This window comes from Bos taurus, chromosome 10 (assembly GCF_002263795.3).
Source record: "Bos taurus isolate L1 Dominette 01449 registration number 42190680 breed Hereford chromosome 10, ARS-UCD2.0, whole genome shotgun sequence".
Taxonomy (NCBI): Eukaryota; Metazoa; Chordata; class Mammalia; order Artiodactyla; family Bovidae; genus Bos; species Bos taurus.
The window spans coordinates 66,525,640-66,542,276 of NC_037337.1; the positions used below are offsets into that span (position 1 = coordinate 66,525,640).

The 16,637-nt window shown below is 43.8% G+C and overlaps 1 long non-coding RNA gene across 1 annotated transcript in view; it reads right to left on the reverse strand.

Moving 5' to 3' along the window:
- Positions 1 to 4,876: 4,876 nt before the first annotated feature.
- Positions 4,877 to 16,637, reverse strand: part of LOC132346381 (uncharacterized) — a 67,007-nt gene continuing 55,246 nt past the window's right edge. The window contains exons 3-4 of the long non-coding RNA XR_009496221.1: positions 6,739 to 6,938; positions 4,877 to 6,635 (exon numbers count right to left, since the gene is read on the reverse strand). This is a non-coding gene — a long non-coding RNA (uncharacterized lncRNA). The remainder of the gene's footprint in view (positions 6,636 to 6,738; positions 6,939 to 16,637) is intronic.

Sequence of the window (16,637 nt, forward strand, 5' to 3'; positions counted from 1 at the left end):
TCCTTCCTCCTCCTCTTCCCCGGCAGCCCCTCCCTTCTTCCCTCCTCCCTCGCTCGCCTCCCTTTCTGGGATGGGAGCCCCGCCCACATCCTCCCATCCAGCCGCCGGGCCTCGCCTCGCAGGCCCTGGTCCCGGAAACCCAGTCAGCGCCGGAGTCCGCCGCTGCCGCCGCCCGAGCTGGGACGCCGCTGTGTCCAGCTCTGGGAAGCGATCGGGGCTCACCTGGGGACCACGTGCAGAGGTACTAGAAAGCATGCACCGACTAGTCGCAGTACCTTCCAAAAATACCCATGGGAGTCTGGGCTTCCCTGACTTTAGGAGTAACTGCTGCCCAAACTGATGATTAAAACACTGAGTAATCACCATTTACCCCGAATAATTAGAGATAATGAAACACCTCTAAAATCAGGTTATGGAGAAAGGAGCTGTTGGATTGGTTTAAAGGGAGGCCTTCCATAAACTGTTAAAGGATTTCCAAACGTTGAGAAACAGGCTGTGCTCAGAGCTGTGTGCCTAAAAGAGGTACCTCTTTGGCTATTAAAAGATGACTTTCCTTCCAAAACTTTTTTTTTTTTTTTTAATGCTTGTGTAAAGCCTTTGTGATGACCCTCAGAAAGTCACCCCTAGTAGACATTCTGCCCCTCTAGACCTAACCCTTCTGAGGACAGAGGTGGCTTGGAGACAGGATGGGGCCACGGTTTTACACAAACAGAAAAGTCTGTTTGTAACTCAGAAGTTCAAAGAACCGACAAGGCAGTTAGTTATTTTTGTTGTTGTTATTGTTGATTTTTGATGTTGTGGTTTACTTGTGGTGCACCTAAGAATCCTTAACCTCAGCAATCTGATGTTCTAAAGAGGTAACAACCATAGAAGCAACAACCTTTACGGCCACAGGGACACAAGAAAAGATACCCTTTGGTCTGTTTTTAAAGGAAGAAGGAAGATGAGGAGTTGGCCCTTTCCATTAAGAAAGTGCTATTAATCATATTAGCAGGGAGGTGGAATGTATAGCTTTAAAACCTTCCCAAACAGGAGCTAAATTCACACAGTGCCTCTGATGGAGCAGTGAGGAAGATATCAGCATCATCTCTCTGTTTTACACACACTGAAGGGGAAGTACAGCCAGGTTAATGAGACTCGCCCAGAGCCCTGAATTAAATCACAGCCTCTGCTCTGGAGCTACTCTGGCTGCAGGGCAGGGCTGAGGGTCACGGCCCATAGCTCTAGGTAGGCAGGGGCATACTAAAGGATGGAGCACGGGTATACTAAAGTGCTGGATTTCTTTCCCTGGGATAGTCATTACCCTTCACTGTCTCAAGCAGGGCATTTAGGTCTTAACTTAAAAAGATACTGGTCCAACGTAGCTCTTCTCTAAAAACTACCTTCACACACTTCCAATATTTAGAAAACAGGAACTACTTCCTGTGTGGAACACAGGTTACAAAAGGGTGGAAAGTGCATGAGATCAGAGAAACAACTGTGAAAGCAGAGCCAAGGTCTCCTGCCATCTTTTCCAAGTCAGGCCTGTGAAGTCTTTTAACCCAACAGAACATCAAACAAGGAAGACAAGCTGAATGGCTTTGGGCAAGCCCTTTAATTCTCATGGGTCTCAGTTTTCTCATCTGCATAATGAAAGAATTAGGCCAGATAATTTCCATGACCCTTTTTAATTTGAAAGTGATTTAAATTTTTAATTGAAGTTTTATTAAATATCAACCTTCTTTCATTTAAATCACTGCTGAGCCCACTTCCTCTAAGAATCTCTGATTAAACAGGTCAGGGCAATACCACTGCCCTGAAAGGATGCTGACAATATACCTCCAGCTTCCAACATAATCAAAATTACATTAATTATTAATAACAACACAAAATTAAAACTCCATTAAATAGTTACCTAATGCCCATCCTGGGGCACTAGGCAGTGTGCTCCTTCAGTAAGGAATAAGGACAGATTAAATGTTTACCAAGTCCCCTAAATCAATCACTACTGTTTTAATCATTAACAAAATATGTTCCTTAATATTTAAACTTGAATTCAACAGTGATATGCTATTCTTAAAAGAATGTCCTTATTTCATTTTATTTTAAAGCACCAGATAATAGTATTTTTTTTTTAACCTAAATATTTTTGGATGATAGCTGTTATCTCATTTTGCTGAAGCCCAGATACTAAAGTGGCCATTGGCCCACCCACGAGTTTGTGAAACTCATAGTTCAGGAGTTTCTAATTAAGCCACCTGTCATACCTGGTTGAGACCCTGATATGAATCTTTCAATGTGTGTGGAGAGAACTCAGCTTCAGCTCTCTTGAGACAGCTTTATTTCTAGCCCACATTTTAGATGGGTGCAAACCATCTTATCAACTCCTTCCACTCACTCTTTTTCTCTCTCATGCCAAAGAAAAAATCACTTGTTGGTTAGAGAGCTTAATTGATTACAGCCTAGTGATCAGAATTGGTGAGGGCAATCAGTCCAGTCTTTTCCCCATCTCAAGTTTACTTGGGAATCTTGGTGTTTTTATAGAACATAATATGGACGGAACCAATGAAACTGTATCCTCAAAGCATATAGATTAGGAAGAGAAATCCATCATCGTTCAAGAGCTCCTCTGCTGCTACTGCTAAATGGAGGGCATTCGTTCATTGTTCATTGGGCTGGACAGTGAGTGAGCCCTTAGAACAGCCTTTCTCAATGTATGTTCTGAGGGCCATAAACTTCAGAACAAGGCTGGAGGTGCAGATAAAAATCCAGATTTCCTGGCCTGGATGTCTAAGATCTGGATCCAGAAATCTATATATTTCACAAGGTTCTCTGATTCCCAGTACACTAAAGCTTAAAAACTACTGTTTTGAAAGTCATTTCACTTATAATTTCAGTGCTGATACCCCTGAAAGGCTGACACCTAGACATTATTAATCAGGTAAGGAATATGCCTAGCTTGTGCTTTATAAACTGTTAAATATGGTAATCATAGTATTACTACATCTAGAACACACAAAATAGGTTTTTGCAAATGAAAAGATTTCTAATCCTATAGGTGTAATAGTCCTTGCTTCTAAGTCCTTGATTAAAAACCACATCAAGTCTTCAAATCTTTGCCTATTGAGTGTCTGCTGAAGCTATGGAATTGGAATTATAAGGGATCTCAGGAGGCATGTGGCATTTGTTTTTCTCTTATTAATATTTGCCATTTGTTTCATATTTGCTGTCTAGCCCTCACAGTGACCCTCAAAATTTCAGCTCTATGGATGAGAATCTGAAATTTAGAGAGCTTGTATAAGTTGCTCAAGGTCACAAAAGTAGTAGGTGGTGATTCAAATTCAGACTAGCTGAACCTGACTTCACCTCTACAAGCTGAGAGCTGGGCCTGCAAAAGGGTGGATCCCCATGGCCACAGTTTCTGACTAACATGGCTTGTCCTGGAGGCTTTCTCAAGGCCAGGATACCAGCAGCTCCATCCTTGCAGCTTACTGTTACAGAAAATTTCAGGATATCTTCTTGGTCCTTAGAAGACTGAACAAAATCACGACCTAGAAATTTATCTTCTCCTGCTCTTATTACACGGAGAAGGCAATAGCACCCCACTCCAGTACTCTTGCCTGGAAAATCCCATGGACGGAGGAGCCTGGTAGGCTGTAGTCCATGGGGTTGCTAAGAGTCGGACACGACTGAGCGACTTCACTTTCACTTTTCACTTTCATGCATTGGAGAAGGAAATGGCAACCCACTCCAGTGTTCTTGCCTGGAGAATCTCAGGGACGGGGGAGCCCGGTGGGCTGCCGTCTATAGGGTCGCACAGAGTCGGACACGACTGAAGTGACTTAGCAGCAGTAGCAGCAGCAGCTCTTATTACATAACCCACCTTAGGGCAAGACTTATGTGACCCTCCTCGGGAAAAGGCTGTGATCTTAAGTAAGAGGCTACTTACCTCTGCTGGGTCTGTTTCCTCATTGTAAAATATGAGGATGGACCAGAGTCCACATAGGTCTTTCTTGGGCTCAAGATCAAGAAACATATATCATTAGTTAAAATCATGGTCAAATGACTTAACCTCCAGAGTCTTGGTTTCCTCCTTTGTAATCTGGGAATAACAATTTCTATTTCATAATGTTCTTATAAGCATTAAATGAGTTAATGTAATAAAATGGCAGGTACATACTGTTCAATAAATATTGGCTATTATTATTTTGCAAAGGTAATGATTACATGAGTAAAGTAGGTGAGAAGCCACCCTGGTATTGACTTTTATTTAGCTAGTGAAACTGTTTAAAGGGAAGGGCTATATTTCTTGTTGACTTTGTAATCATTGGTACTTCACACATCTCAGGCATTGACTGAATAAGGGCTGTTTACCTGAATCTGTATTCATTGCATTAACATTCATTATGATTTATTGGTATAGATCTGACCCAGGAACATAATCTCTGCCAAGATAACTAATACCTGTCAAAGTAGACAGTCATAACTAGTGAGAGCAATAATAATAGGAAATAATAGATTAGATGACATATCCAAAGCATTTTCCATCTCTGATTTTTCTGATCCCTAACACCTCTCACTTTTAACAATTTTTCTCTATACTTCTTGCTAAAATGTGAGCCCATTTCCTCTTCGCTGGTCAGCAGAAGAAATAGAAACCTGGTTGTAAAGTTTTCCTTCTCCAAACATTTGACTGTTGTCAACCCTTGATACACCTTACTCAAAGATAAAGATATTGGATTCTAATATTTTCTCATGAATAAAATAAAATGTAAGATGACTTCAGTTCCTTATACTTTACACTGTTATCTTGCTACTTTCTGGAATATATTTTTAATCCATCAAAACAGACCAAAAATGGACAGAGAACTCTATTGATGACTGCAGAGAGATCATACAGATGAAAAGACTGCTTTTATGTCTTAACTTGTTTAACATGTGGATGGCAGACAGGGCATGGATGTTGAAATTCCTCCCTTTCCAAGGAAGGGTTATGACAAAGAACATGGGATTGGTACACAGTGCAGGATATTTGGCTTCTCTCTGTTTTAGCTTTCCTTTCTTTAAAAAAAAAAAGGTCAGTTGCAGCCGCTTGATTCTATAGCAGGGATGTTGTTTGGAAATAAATTATTATGGAATGTAGAAAGAAAGTTAAAACCTTGGAATGTCTTCATTCTCAGCATATACACTCTTCTCTTTCTCTCCCTGTTGTGCATGAACAGTGTGACCTGGATAAAATGCAGTGTCACTGTGGGGTCAATTTTGGAGGCAGAAGCATAGTCCTACATGGACATCAGACTGTATCAAATGAGTTGTTGTGGTTTCCCAACCAGATGTCAACTGGGCAATACTATCTGTCTCCCCTTACTTCATGCTAAGAGTCTTTTGCAAGGAAAGCTTTGTCCAAAGGGATTTGTGACACAAGAACTTGTTATTGTATAAATGAAACTTGGATATTTTCACAGATGGCCTAAATATATCAAGGTCATTGGGAAAGGGAGATCCTCTTCACTAATGTCCTCTTCAAGAATAATATATTATCTGTAATCCTGTCAAGGATTACATATAGATGTAACAAATGCTTGTTGGTGTTCACTTTGTGAAAACTCATCAGGCTGTATACATGAAATGTGTGCACTTTTCTACTTGTGCTGTATTTCAGTAAGAGTTTACAAGAAATATTCTTTCAAAATGATTTTTTTAAGTTATTTGACTATCAGCCTACCAGCTAGAGACAATATTTCGTCACCTCAGGTAGCCAAGGGGCTGCATAGGACAAAGCTAGAAGCATAATCTGTAGTCCCCATGTCTACAGCAGGGATGAAAGGGACCTATGGCTTCAGGAAATCCACTCTCGGGTCCCTAAAGTAAAGCAGTGGCAACCACCAAGACCTGGTCTCTGGGGACCAGTGCAAGCAATCCAAGTTAGGGGGCAAGGTGCTGCCCCCCAACGTTTTTCTCAAACTGAGGAGGGCAGGAACAAGTGGGCTGGAAGAGAAGCTCCGGGAGGCATCTGCACTGTGTACAGCCCTTCCCTTCCTTCGCCTCTTTCAGAGGCTCAGACTGGGCATTATAAAGCATCAGTCTCGGGGTCGGGGGAGTCAGGGACACCATATGCTTATTTCATAAGATAAAAATGCATTAAGCCCAAAGGAGCAGCGGTAACAGCATCAGAGAAAGGAATAGGGTCCATCTCCAGATTCCAGAGGCCCCTGGCTTGGGGGATTGCACTGGGGACGGGCTGGGGACAGGAAAGTAATACAGAACATAGGGCTCTGAAGGAGCGCCTCTCTCACCAATGCCAAGTCCCAGCTCAGACACGAAGAGATTGGTCCGAAGTGCATGTGGCCCGTGTTACCTCTTTTCCGGCCCTTGGCGTCCCCAGGGCCAGGCCCAGAGATGACACAAACTCAACTTCAAGGAGTCCGAGAAATCGGAGAGGCGTTGAGAGACTAAACTGTAGGGAGGGGGCCGATCCGCCGGTGCGAGCGAAAGGACGCCCGGCTCCCGCGACCTGGATACCCGGGCCCGAGACAGCCCAGGCGCCTCTCGGTCCTCTCAGGCGGCTGCGGACACATCGCTCCTGCTCCTCTTCCTGCACCCACTCGGGTCAGAGGCGGGGTTGGGCTGCCACCCCGAGGACCTCGGCGCGCGACCTGGCAGGCACCCGGGGTGTCAGCACAGCGTGGGTGGAGGCCACCCGGCTCCCCGCACCGCCAGCCCCGCATTATTTTGAGCGCGGCGGCTACACTTTCCTACCTGCAAGAGCTCGCCTCGCTCTAAGACTCTTCACAGGATTTGTGCCCCAGGTGGCTAATCTGACGCACACTTGAATAAACAAGCCAGCGTCCCGGTGGCGGGGTGAGCCGCCCGCACAGAATCTCCGTCCTGCCGCGCGTGAGACCTGGAGAGGTTGCCGACTGTTCTTGGTCTTCCAGATTGGAGCCTTTGGGCCATTCCTGCAGGGGGTGGGGGTGGTGATAGAAAGGTGGGAGGGAGGAAGATAGGTAGGTAGGTAACTAGGTAGGTAGATAGGTCCTAACTTAGGGTTCCTGAGACAATTTTGCTCCTCCTCCCTGCAATTCCCTGAGCGCTGTCCCGGCCCTTAGATTCGTTGGGGCACAGGGTACCTGAGCCCCATTACAGTCGCAAAAATTAAATCTGTATAGCATATGTAATAGGTTTCCCTGGTGGCTCAGACTGTAAAGTATCCGCCTGCAATGCGGGAGACCTGGGTTCCATCCCTGGGTTGGGAAGGTCCCCTGGAGAAGGGAATGGTTACCCACTCCAGTGTTCTTGTCAGGAGAATCCCCATGGACAGAGGAGCCTGGCAGGCTACAGTCCATGGGGTCGTAAAGAGTCAAACATGACTAAGAGCCTAAGCACAGCAGGCCACACAGTATATGTTATATAGCCCCTCTCTCCACTACTGGTTCCATCTTACAGCAGGTTGTGCAGCGAGTCTGGATTTTCCCATCAGGTAAGGAAAAGAGTGTGTTTCCCCAGGTGCCTGGGCTCAAGGGATCTGCTATTTCTACTCGCCATGTCCAACAGCAGTACCTGCAAGTTTATGCAACACTGGCCAGGTGAGATTATAAGGTTAGGAAGAGGAGGAGCAAGGAGCTGGCATGGAGAAGGCCCAGCAAAAGGTGTAAGGTTGCTGGAAGGGGCTTCAGATAGTCTTTGGTGGAGCAGTGAGTCATGGCCAAACAACCTAGGGGACCCCAGCCTTTTCTAAAGGAGTTAAAAGTGAAACTGGGTAACTCTATTACCCAGTACAAAGGGGTGACATGCTGGATTTTGAACCTTTTGCTTTAGAAGTCTTTCATTTTGAATATCTTTTTGTTCCTTCTTTGTTGCTTAACATGTTAGGGTGTCAACTACAGGTAATGGGTAAATATGTCTTCAGTTCAGTTCAGTTCAGTTGCTCAGTCATGTCTGACTCTTTGCGACCCCATGGACTGCAGCACGCCAGACTTCCCTATCCATCACCAACTCCCAGAATATGTCTTCAGTTTGTACCAAAATGATGCCACTCCTGCATCTGATTATATCTTTAGCTAGAATCAGAAGAGTTTGTTCAGTCTCATCTTATTTCCCCTACTTTAGAATCCAGGGAAAAAATGGGGATAGAAAGTGGAGGACTGAAAAACTAAAGACCTTAAGGAGAATATAAAAGTGAGTGCTGGCTTTGTTGTATTTAAATTAAATGCTAATCTTCTTAAAGATTCTTAAACCTGCTATGTGGCTTCATTAAGGATCCTAGAAGGATTTAGGGGATCTGTGAAAGCCACAAATTTAAGCATACAATTTTGGGGGTAAGTGTAAAAGTGCATGTAAGGAAGGATAATTTTATCAAATTTTCAAAGGTATTTGGGACCCAGGAAATGTTGAAAAACCTCTAGACTATAGTGTCTGTGGTAAACCTTCCTTATTGGGATAATGTCTCCAAGTTGCACACACACAAACCTTGACTCAGTGATACAGCTTTCACACCCAACAGCAAAATGTTCTTAACTCTTAACTGAGAGAATAGAAATGTCTCTCCATTTAGGGCCAACACACACAGGGGAAAGGACCTGGCAGAAAAGCAGAAGTGTGACCTGGAACTCAGCTCTACCCAGGTTAGCTGGCCCCCACTTGCCCACCTAAGACTCTGGAGACTTTTAATGTGTAGCTCAAATGCTGGAGCGTATGTGAAACTATTTCACAGATCACAAAACATATGGCTAGTGGCATTTATGAAAATAAATGCTGATGGGTTTCCACATGCTAGTTATAATTAGATGAACAATTATGTAAATAATTATAATTATGTGAACATTTGCATATTTCCTTCAACCGTATACTTATAAGAAAAATCAACATACTTTGGATTCTTGAACATTGTCCGGTTCAAGTTTCATTATCTCATTTAATTCTTGAAACAATTTACAGTTTATATACTATAGTTATTCCCTTCCCATCAACTCCCTCCCCGCCCCCCCTTTTTTTTTAAACATTTGAAGAGAGGCATAGAGACGTTATGGAGAAGGCGATGGCACCCCACTCCAGTACTCTTGCCTGGAAAATCCCATGGACAGAGGAGCCTGGTAGGCTGCAGTCCATGGGGTCGCAAAGAGTCGGACACCACTGAGCGACTTCACTTTGACTTTTTACTTTCATGCGTTGGAGAAGGAAATGGCAACCCACTCCAGTGTTCCTGCCTGAAGAACCCCAGGGACGGAGGATCCTGGTGGGCTGCCGTCTATGGGGTTGCACAGAGTCGGACACGACTGAAGCGACTTAGCAGCAGCAGCATAGAAACATTAAGTAAATCATTGAAGGCTGCCCAGCTAACAAACACCAGATTTCAGCTCTAGATGAGGTTCCTGCTTTAGAGAGGGGATTCTGGAAAATGAGCAAAATTTGTTCAGATTTAGGTAATGTAATTCCTGTGGTACTTGTGCATTCTGAACTTGGGAAGTTCAGTCCTCCCATATACTCTTTGCCGGAAAACTGTCTTTAACCCATTTACTTCCTTTTCATTTCCTCCACAGTTTAGGTTCACTAGCATCTTAATAGAAATTGATACACAGCACTCTTTATTAGTGATATCTATGCTTCAACATGCTTCAACTATGCTTCAACAGGTGGCTCAGTGGGTAAAGAACCTGTCTGCAATGCAAGAGACACCAGAGATATGGGAGCTATGGGTTTGATTTCCGGGTTGGGAATATCCCCTTGGAGGCATGGAAACCCACTCTAGTATTCTTGCGTGGGGAATCCCATGGACAGAGGAGCCTCAGTGGCTACAGTCCATAGGTTGCAAAGAGCTGGACAAGACTGAAGTGACTGAGCACAGCACAGCACATGCTTTGACTTATTAAGCAGCCATAGAAGGGAAGAAAACGCCTCTGCCCTCCACTAACCCTTTGCAGTAAGAACTATCATTTTTGGCAGCTAAAAGATGGCAAAACTGAGACCCCTCAGATGTTTAAACACCTCACCCAAGGTGAATTTGCAAGAATATGAGGTGCTTTTTTTTTTTTTGGTCTATACCATCAAGTCACAGAGCTGATGAAGACAAAATAGATTCATCTTGCAATTTCCTGAGTTAGCAGTACATTAAAAGAATTACCATGAGCTTTGTCTTTAGCACTGGTATGTGGGTTTGTTTCAACAGTTAATTCTTCTACTTTGCTTCTCATTAGCATAAAATGCATAATACCAAACTCTACACTACACAGCTTGTAGAAGCTCTGGAGAGCAGGCAGACACTGTTCCTGATCTTTATGTTTGAATTATAGCTTCAGAACCAGTGTCACAGAAAATGAGTTGCTGGAGTGCAAGCCCCAAAAGCAAAAATGAAAAAATATGGATCATAGTAGTGCTTTGCTCCAAAAGATTATGGGTTACTATATGTTTCTGTAAACAACTCAGGTTTCTAGGCTGGAATAATAGATGGAAACATTGTCTTAGTAACATTTTGTACTTAAACACTTCACTTTCACTTTTCACTTTCATACATTGGAGAAGGAAATGGCAACCCACTCCAGTGTTCTTGCCTGGAGAATCCCAGGGACAGGGGAGCCTGGTGGGCTGCCGTCTATGGGGTTGCACAGAGTCAGACACGACTGAAGCGACTTAGCAGCAGTACTTAAACAAGGGGAAACTGATGAACTCACCTTTTAAAGTCTGGTAGTCATGGTAGTGTAATTTTTTTAAAAAACAGACTTAAAATCAGATAGTCTGGTTTTAGGTATAGATAAAATGGGTTCATACTACATGTATGAACTTGGATACATGATTTTATTTTTAAAAGCCACCCTTTCTTCATGAGTTATATGGGCTATATGATCTCTAAACTTTAGGTGTCAACAAGCTTTTTGTGTAAAGGACCAGCCAGCATGTATTTTAGGCTTTGTGGGCCACATACTGCCTCCCATTATTTCTTCTTTCTCTCCTTCCTCTCACCTGAACCACCTCCTTCTCCTTTTCTTCTCTTCCTCCTCCTCCTTCTACAATTGTTTACAGATGTACAAACCATGTGTATTAGTTTATTAGGGCTGCTGTACCAAAGTGTCACAAACTGTGTGGCTTAAACAGAAGAAATTTATTCTCTCACAATTCTAGAGATGAGAAGTCAGAGATAACAGTGTCAACAGGGTTGGGTCCTCCAGAGGGCTATGACGGAGAGACTATTCTATACCTCTCTCGTGGCTGCTGCTGGTCCGCTGGAAACCTTCAGCATTCCTTGACTTGCAGAGGCTTTACCCTGATCTCTGCCTTTCTGTTCATTCAGTGTTCTTCCTGTATGTCTGTGTCCCAATTTCTCCTTTCTGTTGGGACACCAGTCACATTGGGTTAGGAGTCTACCCTATCCCAGTATGATCTCAACTAATTATATCTGCAATGACCCAATTTCCAAATAATGTCTCATTCTGAGGCGTTGAGGGTTAGGACCTCAATATATGAAAGCAGGGGCACAGTTCCAGTTTGTAAGACCACTCTGAGCTCATAAACCATATAAAAACAAGTCATACTCTTCTGATCCCTTTAGTAAACCACTGTTTATTCTTGGGCTTCCCAGGTGGCGCTAGTGGTAAAGAATCTGCCTGCCGATGCAGGAGATGCAAGAGATACAGGTTCGATTCCTGGGTAAAGAAGATACCCTGGAGGAGGAAATGGCAACCCACTCCAGTATTCTTGCCTAGAAAATTCCATGGGCAGAGGAGCCTGGTGGGCTACAGTCTACAGGGTCACAAAGAGCTGGACATGACTGAGCATGCTTGTACCCTGTTTATTCTGAAATCCTGTAATTTTCTATTTCCTAGTAGGAAAGGCAGACCACTGACAAAATAAACACAAACTATAGCATGCTAGATGGCAACAGGTACTAAGAATAAAAATAATGTGGGAAAGAGAGGTGGTGATGAGGTTGAATTTTAATAGGGCAATCATGGAATGGTTTATGGAAAAGGTGACACTTGAGCAGAGACCTGAAGGAAATGAGGGAGGCAGCCAAATGGATATCTGAGGAAACCACATTTTGTCAAAAGGAAGGGCAGCATAAACGCTGAGATGGAAGTGGGCCTGGTGTGTGTCGGGGAAACCCCAGGAGGCAAGTGAGCCAGTGCGGGGAGATGAAGGTCAGAGAGGTGGAGGGGTGAGAGGTTAGATGGTGATGGTCTTCACTCAGAGTCAGAGTCAGTGTCTAGGGGGATGGGGGAGGGCCGAGGGTCCACAAAGTAAGGAGGCGCTCTCTCTCAGGGACCTGGGAGGGCAGGTGGGCCCTGAGAGCGAGCACCTCCTTAAACTGCCCTCAATGCCTCGGTCACCTTACCCTAGTTCCAGCCCTGGAAAGGGCTTTGGCTTTAATTACAAGTGAGTCAGGAAGCTTCTGGAGGGTTCGCAACAGAAAAGTCGCATGATGAACCTTACAGTTTATCAGGAGCACTCTGGCTACTGAGTTGAAGGCAAGGATAGAATAAGGGAGACAACTGTTGGACTACTGAACTAACTTCCAGAGTAAAATGGTGAAAGTGTTCTTGCCGGGTAACCTGCTGAAAGTTGAGCCATCCCATAGCTATCAGGCAAAGCCGTGGACCCTGAGTCTTTTTCTTTTGTTCTCACTCAACATTTGTGGAGGTCACCTACATGCTAGACTAGAGGTATGTGAAGTGCTGAGATTCCTATGAGGAATAGGAAATGGTCACTACTTCAAACAATTTTTTTTTCTCCTTCCTTCCTTCCTTCCCGCTTTCCTAAAAATATTTTGAAATTTAAAACAAAAAGCCTGTCTCAAAGCTTATCTTCTGGGGAATTTACCACACCTGCTTTACTGAGGTTTTCTGGCTCAGGCTCTCCATTTCCATTCCATTCAGAGTAGTATGTGAACGGTCATGAGCATCAAGGAAGGACTTAGGAAATCAGTCACGTTTTATGATGACTTTCTCATGGGAACGCTACATCTCCCTTTCAATTACAGGACCAGGAACTTCTAGGTCCAGAAGCTTCGAGATTTTCACACTCAGCCCCCTCATTTTACAGATGAGAAGACTGAGACCCAGTGAGATCAACCTACAGTTATATACCTACTTAGTGATAGAGTGGGGCAGGTCATATTTTTCAAAGCTGGCTGGAACAATGTCTTCCAGTCCACATGCTCTTGAATGTGACTCTGGCACTCTTCCCATTGAGAGATGTGGTCTTTGGTTCCTCTCCTCGAATCTGGGCATGTTAGTTTTCTATTGCTGCTGTAACAAAGTAGCACAAACTTAACGGCCTGAAACAATACAAATATATTATTTTACAGTTCTGGAGATCAGAATTCCAAAATGGGTCTTCTTAGGCTAAAGTGAAGGTGTTAAGGGACTGCGTTCCTTCTAGAGGCTCCAGGGGGGAGTTTGTTTTAGTGCCTTTTCCAGCTTCTAGAGGCTTCCGGCATTCCTTGGCTCCTGGCCAGCATCACTCTGTCCTCTGCTTCTGCATCACATTTCCTTCTCTGGCTCTGACCCTTCTGCCTCCTTGTTTATAAGGACACTTGTGATTACACTGGGCCCACCCAGATAATCCAGGATAATCTCCTCATCTCAAGGTCCTTAACTTAATCACATCTGCAAAATCCCTTTTGCCAGGTAAGGTAACATAGTCACAGGTTTGGGGATGAGGACATGGATATCTTTAGGGGGTTATTATTCTGCCTGTCACACTGGGTAAGCGCATGACTACAGCAGAACTGAGCTATGTGCCTTTCAAGACTAGGCTATGAAAGTAACACTGCTTCCAGCTGGTTGTCCTGGATCACTTGCTTTGAGAAGCCAATTGCCACTGCCATGCTATGAGGTGACACAAGCAAAGAGGCAACATAGAGAGGCCATGCCGTACAGATGTTCTGGCTGGTAACCAGCAGTGGCCTCAGATGACCACCACCCATGTAAATAAAGAGACCTCCAGATGATTCCAGTCCCCAGCTATTCATTACCCCCAACTTTCAAGTCTTCCCAACTAAGGCTGCAGATGTTAGTTGCATCTTAGGAAAAATAAGTACCCACACTATGCCCTATTCAAATTCTTCATCCACAGGAAATGTGAGAAATAATCAATGACTGTTGTTACCTTAAGTCATTGGGATCTGTGAGGCAGTCATAGGTAATTCATATAGAGGGCCATAACCCAGGTCTTCAGTTTCTCAGTCCCAGTGATTTTCCATGCCAAGCAAGCAAACCAGGGAGCAAGAATCATTTATTGAGCACCTATTAGGAACAATGATCTTTGGGAAATTTAAAGGCCTATAGAACTTGTTCTCAATGTTTAAAGAACACTCCCTAATCTGGTGGGAAAGATGTACAGAAAGTATCTGTTAGGAGTGGAATTAGGAATTTGGTGCATTAGTCTTGGTAAGAGATGATGAGATCCTGAACCCTGGTTCAAACTGTGGAAAATTCTTAAAGAAACAGGCATACCAGACCACCTGACCTGACTCTTTGAGAAATCTGTATGCAGGTCAGGAAGCAACAGTTAGAACTGGACATGGAACAACAGACTGGTTCCAAATAGGGAAAGGAGTACATCAAGGCTGTATATTGTCATGCTGCTTATTTCACTTATATGCAGAGTACATCATGAGAAACTCTGGGCTGGTTGAAACACAAGCTGGAATCAAGATATGCAGATGACACCACCCTTATGACAGAAAGCAAAGAAGAACTAAACAGCCTCTTGATGAAAGTGAAAAAGGAGAGTGAAAAAGTTGGCTTAAAGCTCAACATTCATAAAACAGATCATGGCATCTGGTCCCATCACTTCATGGCAGATAGATGGGGAAACAATGGAAACAGTGAGAGACTTTATTTGGGGCGGGGGGGCTCCAAAATCAGTGCAGATGGTGACTGCAGCCATGAAATTAAAAGACATTTGCTCCTCAGAAGAAAAGTTATGACCAACCTAGAGAGCATATTAAAAAGTAGAGACATTACTTGCCAACAAGTCAAAGCTATGGTTTTTCCAGTAGTCGTGTATGGATGTGAGAGATGGACTATAAAGAAAGCTGAGCACCAAAGAATTGATGCTTTTGAACTGTGGTGTTGGAGAAGACTCTTGAGAGTCCCTTGGACTGCAAGGAGATCTAACCAGTCCATCCTAAAGGCAATCAGTCCTAATATTCATTGGAAGGGCTGATGCTGAAGCTGAAACTCCAATACTTTGTCACCTGATGTGAAGAACTGACTCATTTGGAAAGACCCTGATGCTGGGAAAGATTGAAGGCAGGAGGAGAAGGGGACAACAGAGGATGAGATGGTTGTATGGCATCACTGACTCAATGGACATGAGTTTGAGTAAGCTCTGGGAGTTGGTGATGGACAAGGAGGCCTGGCATGCTGCAGTCCACGGGGTCGCAAAGAGTCGGACAAGAATGAGCTGAACTGAGCTGAACCCTAGTCAGAACACTGAAACAAGAGACAAACTAGAGACTGAGGACTTGTCTGAGGGTTAGCTGACACTAACTTCTAGGTGAGGGAGACACAGAATGAGGAGGTAAGGAAGATTCTATTGCTTGTAGCCATCCATGCAGATAGAAAATCTAGGAGGAAAGTCAGGTTTGAAGAGCCTTTATGATATATAGATTCTGTGTCTGGTCATCAATGAGGCTAATCACCACGTTTTCCCCATTAAACAATGCTTACTGTCCAAAGATGGAGCATTTAAAGAACCAGCCATGCCATGCTAAGTCGCTTCAGTCATGTTGGACTCTTTGAGACTCTATGGACTATAGCCCACCAGGCTCCTCTGTCCATGAGATTCTCCAGGCAAGAGCAGTGGAGTGGGTTGCTGTGCCCTCCTCCAGGGGATCTTCCTGACCCAGGGATCAAAACTGCATCTCTTACGTCTCTGTCTCCTGCACTGGCAGGTGGATTCTTTATTACTAGTGCAAAGAACCAGCAGGAGTCACCTTAAGACATACTACTTCTGGGAAGGAGTTGCAATTCCTACCATTCATTGCCATGAGCATATCTGGTCTCTAGTACCATTTGTAATGCAGGAAAAGACAGTTTTGCATAAACTGCATATGTTCTTCATTGTAAATCATAGAAGGGAAGGTGCAGCCACTGGTGGTGCTACTAGGAAAACATTCAGAATGTGGACGTGGCCAGGGTGCTGCTCCTTCCCCATGTGTATCATGTCTGCAATGGAGTTTCTCTAGCTTAAAGGCAAGCATTTTCCCCTTCATTCTCTAATGAGTTTTGAACTATATAAGCAAACAAGAATTTGCTGCCATTTGCTACTTTCACAAGGGGTTAGAAAGTTTGCTTCCACATAATTATAAATGTAGTATTTGCTGCTCTATTTGAGAAACTCGGATTATAGCCAAGGAATGCTCCATCTTATCAGTGTTCATGATTCTGCAAGCAATCCCTCAGTGATCTGAACAGCAGAAACTCTTCTAGGAATTCACTTGAGCTATAAACAGATTATTTCTACTTTTGTTGTTGCTGTTATTCATGTAGGCAGAAGTGCTGTATTTTGACTCTACTGGAGGTTGGATGGAACAAATATACATGAAACATATATAACTGTTTGAGAAGGAATTGAAAGACTTTGATTTTATGGTCTCAGGAAATACAGAAAAATACAAGAAAAAGAGGTATATCAATGCTCCAAGTTAGTTGTATTAA